The sequence below is a fragment of the Triticum aestivum genome, chromosome 4A (genome assembly GCF_018294505.1).
Source record: "Triticum aestivum cultivar Chinese Spring chromosome 4A, IWGSC CS RefSeq v2.1, whole genome shotgun sequence".
Classification (NCBI taxonomy): Eukaryota; Viridiplantae; Streptophyta; class Magnoliopsida; order Poales; family Poaceae; genus Triticum; species Triticum aestivum.
In genome coordinates, this window is record NC_057803.1 from 416,564,668 (window position 1) to 416,571,039 (window position 6,372).

At 40.4% G+C, this 6,372-nt stretch overlaps 1 long non-coding RNA gene across 11 annotated transcripts; it reads left to right on the forward strand.

Moving 5' to 3' along the window:
- Positions 1 to 229: 229 nt before the first annotated feature.
- On the forward strand, positions 230 to 5,994 carry LOC123086190 (uncharacterized). Of its 11 annotated transcripts, none has more exons than XR_006440641.1 (6): positions 230 to 504; positions 592 to 695; positions 779 to 887; positions 991 to 1,297; positions 1,424 to 1,530; positions 1,629 to 5,994. It is a non-coding gene; the product is annotated as an uncharacterized lncRNA (long non-coding RNA). The 11 variants fall into 11 exon arrangements; XR_006440640.1 differs by having other exon boundaries at positions 231 to 504; positions 1,424 to 1,509; XR_006440636.1 differs by having other exon boundaries at positions 233 to 504; positions 991 to 1,213.
- The last annotated feature ends 378 nt before the right edge of the window (positions 5,995 to 6,372 follow it).

The window sequence follows — 6,372 nt, forward strand, 5'->3', positions numbered from 1 at the left end:
TAGACTTGTCCATGTGACTTACGGATGCATATGAATATCATTTATATGTTCAGACTCCTAGAAATGCTATGTTGTGAAAACATGAACCAAACAATTCATTTAAATGGGCAGCAGAAAATCAAATACCGCAGCATCACGCCTCAATCGGCGCCACCAAATGTTTTAACATATAATATTGCTATCTAACTTGGCTCCACAAAGCTCCCTCGATTTGGTCCACTTCTGGACGGCTGGGTGTGCCTTTCCCATGTCCCCGAGGGATTTGCCAGTCCCCTCTGCCCGCGCCCCACGCTCGACCTCGAGAACAAGCAAAAAGGTCAAACCCTAGCCGCCAAACCTTCTCGTCCCGAGCCCCGCGCCCCCTTCGCCTCGTCTCCTCCCCGCTCCATCCTCTCCCATGCCGCCGCACCCTCTCCTCACACGCCTCAGCGCCCTCCCCTCCTCCCCGTGCCGCCGGCCCCCTTCCTTCTCCCCGCGCTAGAGCAGAGATGCGCCTCAGTAGGGGTAGAACACCGGGGCTCTCCCTAACCTCTCCTCTCCTTCCTCTCTCTCACATCCTTCCCCTAATTTCTTTGCTTTCTCGATCTGCAGCAGCAGCAGTAGCGTCTCCATGGGTGCGGCGGCGTGACGGCTCCCAGGCACGGATCCCCTCCTCCGCCTCCATCCTCCACCTCTCCGGTCGCCCAGTTGCAACTGTGAGCTCTCCCTTTCCCCGACTACGCTCCTCTCTCACATCAGATCGGACCGGACCCCTGATTTCTTTTTCTGTTCGATTCAGTCCGTAGCAGCAGCAGGCGACCTGCAGCAGCTCCTTCCTACCTTCCATGGACGAGCTCGACGGAGACGCCGTCCAGCCCGACCACGGCCACGACTACCCCACGCACAAGGTCCCTTCCTGCTCCCCCACCTTCTTACATGGATCAAGACGCTACATACACTGCTGCTACTGTTTTTCAAATGAATGAACGAAACTTCCTTCCTTATTTCTAGAGGAAGGTTGATTCATTTGTCAAATTCATTCCACCGAAGCCATCTGCTCCCTCCACCAACCCGCCCAGAAAGGTAGTTACAGTGAATTGATGTTCGCACTGAGGCCGGAGGCGAGAGGCGAGGGCACGGAGGTCGGTGGCAAGTGCTCAGGAGAGAAGAGGAAGGCGGCAGCGCTGGGCGGTGGCTGCGGTTTACACGAGAGCGAGGTGACCCGCCCAGAAAGGTAGTTACAGTGAATTGATGTTCATATGAACTTCAATGCTGTGAACTTTTTATTAGATCTGAGTTCAATCCTCAATTTTTTTAGGTTAGTAGCAATGCTCCTGCTCTACTAGCTATGACATTTTCCATGCTTTTTCTTCTAATATCCTATAGCGTCCATGCTTGTGGGTTCAACTTGACGAGCTTTTTTCACCTTCCATCCCGTTTTAAGCTCTGTTGATGGATGATTTCTGCCATGTTTATGGAGGGGGAGGACGCCAACTACTAGGAGAAGGATCAGTTTAGCAAGTACATGATGTAATTCTCTTATGATTATGGGTAGATGCCTCCTTTATTTAGTTACCAGAGTTGTTCACTATTGAATATGCAAATTCAGCATCCTTCATATAATGGGATCTTATGAACTCTTTTTGAAGATTGCTGAGAAGCGCAACCTTTTGATCTTCGAGAACCGCAAGTTTGCTGACATTGAAAACACATTCATTATGCAAGACGAATGGTGAGAAATGTGTTATTCCCTATCCTTCCATTCTATTTGCATATTCGCGCAGTATGCTTAGTTTTTTCCCAAGATGAATATTCTACACATGAGAGCAATATACTTGGTATTATTGATGCTCATATAATTCCTGGACCTGGAATTGTTGATGGCTTGAGGCTTAAAGTATGTTATGTGTTGCATACCTAATAAATATTAGCAAGCTAATGTTGCAGCTTGACAGATGCTGTGATAACTTCTCCTTTTTCTGTTTTTCAATATCCACTTCGAACTGAGCAGCCATGATCCGGATTTCCTCTGTGTAGCTATGAGATGCCTGCAGTTTGTTATTGTGTATCGTGTACTAAAACATTGATTATTTGACAATGAACACATGGAAATGCCTTAACTATTCAACTTGCCTAGCTCAGTATTTTAACCAATAGAGAAGTTTTTTTTGTTGCTTTCCCTTTTGTTAGATATTTTGCTTTTTGTATGTTGAGGGGAGATGGATATGGCCTCGGGACTAAACGCACAGACCACATGAAGTGATCTGATGGTAGGTAAAGTATTTTTTATTGGCAATGCTAATGTCTGGACCAGCTCAATGGTTTTAACTCTATGATGTTCAGTTTAGCATATCACATATACAAATTCATATATACAAATTGTGGTAGGCAACTCACTATTTAGACGACGCGACTATTCCCTTGATAAGGAGAGTCCCACCATACTCATGTGAGAGTTAGGCGTGGTAGTGGGTAGTGTTTTCTCATCATCCATTATGTGTTTCTTCTGTCTAGCTCGAAGTTGCTTAGTTAGATAATGATTCGCAAATTCCAGCATTGCATGTTGCCTGACACCTTTGCATTAGCATTGAATTGCAGACTGCATTTTTGCAGCCCGCGAGGCGTGTAAATGTTGGACTATTGTTTCTCCGCTGATGCACATGTTTCGCCACACAGACAGTACTCTGTGTGTGTGTGATCTCTGGAATTAGTTTTTATGTTTCTCTGTGTTTGAGTACTTTTGTAATCTCCACGGGTGTGTTTCGTATTTTCTATGTATCCTCTGTCATTCGTTTAAGTGTTTGATGTTTTCTTTTGTAGTTTTTGATATTTAGGTGCAGTCACGTTTCATTTGTCGCAGACCTGCACCCGTTAGGAAAATCATAGTTTCATTTCGATCATGTTTCTTTAAGTTGTTCAGTGTTTGTTCATTATGTAGTAGAGCAAGCAGTACATTTTGTCCATCAGTTAAGTCACTCATGTCACATTCAGTTGATTGATTAGGTTTAGTTTTTGTTCCTTTCTCTTTGTTCCTTCAGTTTTTTGTTCCTTTATTTAGTCATTGTGCTTGCATCATTTGCCAGTATTTTAGTCCATCTCAATAGACCCTATGATTCTTGATAGTTTCTCTCTTTCGTAGATCAGACTTTTCCACTTTGTTAGTTAGGCTAATTTATGATTTTTTCAGTTTTTAGTCTTTACATGATTTAGTTGGACAGTGTGTTTGGTATTTCAATAGTTCAGTAGTTTCATACTTTCATTTAATTAAATAGTCTTGTTTTTAGTCTCAGTACTTCAGGTTTAGTTTCCAAACAAGTACTTTTTGACTCATGTGGTTTTCGGTCTTTTGACTATATGTGGTTCTCAATCTTTTCATCTCTCGGTTTACTTGTCATTCTTAATTTATCCGCCTTACTATTCTCAGTCTTGTCATTTTTATAGAGGGTGACAAACTTTTCATAATTATCAGTTGTAATTTTCTAGTGTCTGCTCTCTCTTTCTTCAATATGCACTTCTATCTTTTTCCTGTTTTCATTCCTTCTTTCTTTATCTTCAGTCCCTCAGTCTATCTTGGAGGTAGGAGATCGTTGTATAAGTCTTGTCACTATTTTCTATTTTATCCTAATTACTTCACCCATTGTTTGTATCTCTATTCCCTGTGATGCGAGGAGATTTTTTGGGAGCTGCTTTATTTATTCCATTACTTTTGTTCTCGATTTTTCTGGAGTCCTTTGCTTCACTCTTTTGCCCCTGATGGAAACAAGTATACCTTTTTTCAGTTGCTTCATTTTTATGTTGCCTTGTGATTTTTTCTTTGAGTCTTCTTGATCATTCACATTTGATGTCTAGATAATTAACCTCTACTCCTATAACCTTTCCAGTCCTTGTTTAGTCATTATTTCCCCCTCTTTTTTCTGTATGTATATTCATAATGTTCATGCTTAGCTTCAGAAGTGAATACTAAGTTCTCCATTCACTAGATTTTATTGTTTCATGAACAAGGTCTGGTTTTAACCTTAGGTTCAGTTACATGCATTCTGTTGCACACACTGTTTTTCGATCTATGTCGCTCTATAGGATGCATTTATTTTCCTCAGTTGTTTTCTTTTTGTTCTTGTGCTGTTTTTCGTAACTGGGACCATAACACTCACACTTTTTTTGCATGTAGTCTATGTTCATCTAGAAAAACCAAAGGAAGTAGCTTTTCATTTGGATATCCCAAGCATGGACTGACGAGATTATGGTTTGGCAAGCAGAGGTCCACTAGGACTGAGTGACGAACAAGCACATGAATGGCTGCATCTTGTTCAAGCATGGATGGAAGAAATTTCTCCTGAAAACAGGACTTGAGGTTGGTATGGATGTACTTACATTCAAGATGACCTGTAACAACATGAAAGTTGGCCTCCATGACCTCTGAGAGGTTCATAGGTCCTAATTGAGGTTGTCTTCCGTTGATTATTTTTATCGCTGCTATGTTAGCTCTTTTGTGAGGGTCCAATTTGGTGACCGCCTTAGAAAGAACAAGTTTCAACTATTGCTAAAGCTATTAAATCAAAAGATTATTCTTACGTCAGGTGGTTTGCATCCAATCTCCTGAAGTTAATTTGTTAATATATGTGATCATGTACCATGTGGTCCATAGCATATAACACCTTTGTAGTTGACATATGTGGCCAAGGATCTGTACTGAAACATATAGAGAAATCATCAGAGATAATACTATGAATGAGAATGGACTTGGAAATTGTGATAAACCTTTCTTTAGGTGCACTTTCATTCAGAAGGTGATCCAGGTTTATTGGAGCAGTACACGCTAAGTCGGTAACTGTAATACAAGGCTTTATGAATCTATCAATTGAAGTGCAGATCAACCAAAATGTCATATACAATGGTTGAAAGCTGAAGACTAAAGACCATGGAGAAGATTACACCATCTTTTATTCCAAGGAAAGAAACAACATGGTCACTTGACTTTACAGACAACCTACTACTATTAACTTCTGTTTAATTGATCGACATCGCATCTTTGTTATTAGATATATACTTAGGAACATGCCTGTGAGTATATACTTAGTCTATGTATGCGAGACATTTTTGTTTTGTTTTTCTCCTTAGTTCTATCCAGAAATGACTATTTGTGTCTTTTTATTTATTCTGCACGAGCCCTTTTTTTGGAATTCCTATGTATTTCTGACCTATGTGAATTTTACTGATAATAGAAGAGTTCAAGGGTTACTAACCTTAAAATTGTCTATATATTATAAATGACTAACTGATAATAGCAGAGTTCAAGGGTTTGTTATGTTCTGCAATTAGCATTCATTAGGAAACAAACGGCAACCCTCCAAACTTTTCAGCAACTTATTCCTATGTTTGGTGTCCTTTGATAATTGATAGTATGTTTCTCTTCGGATATATACCTGAGTACTACACTTTTAACTTATATGTCCATGGTCGTGCCTGAAGATTATTGTCATGTTTTTGTGTGTTGTGCTGTCGCCAACTGTTATCTGGAGCACCCCACTTAAATGGGTAGGATTACAGGGAACATGCCTACTATGGATATGGAGCTCATTACATGGCGGATCAGTGCAAGTTACATGCTTCATGGGAAAGATAGGAAGAAATTTCTGCTTTGGTGTGATGGTGGTCTATGCAAACTGGAGAGGAATGCGTTGATTTTTGACAACCAGATTACGTTGATTCTGAGGTTATGAGTTAGCTGAAAGCTAATGGCTACTGGTTAGGAATCATTTAGGTCCTGGCCGTCTTTTGGACCTGCTTTAGTTGTACTCCCTCCGTTTCAAAATAGATGACTTAATTTTGTACTAACTTTAGTACAAAATTAGTACAAAGTTGGGTCATCTATTTTGGAACGAAGGGAGTACTTGGCAGTTTCCCTGCGTTTTTCTAGACTACTTGTCGTTGAGTGCTGACCACCCTCTGTTGTTTCTGTGTCATGCAACTCTCCTACATGGTTAAAAAACTAATTTAGACATTTTGTTTCTTTAACCGTTACTCATTTCTCTTATCCTTGTTGTATCAAATCAATTGTGTCATCATTGATGGCCGTTTTTCTTTCTTTCCGTGATCTTTTTTTTAGCAGAATAAGATGTGGCATAAACTCCTCCGAAATGTTTGGTTACCTTCAAACAATTTATTAGCTAACTATTTTTGGTTGATGTTGCACACAATACAATTGTACTCTGTTGTTGCCATCTTGCCTTTTATGTGAGCTTAACTCTACAATAAATTAAACTTTACACAGAAAGCCAATTTCTTATCGTTTGTAGTTGCTCAAATACATAGTTATTGAAAAATGCAAATATTTTCAACGAGCATATGGCTTTAAATGGGTCTCTGCGCCATTTGGCGCAACTGGTCATGTAG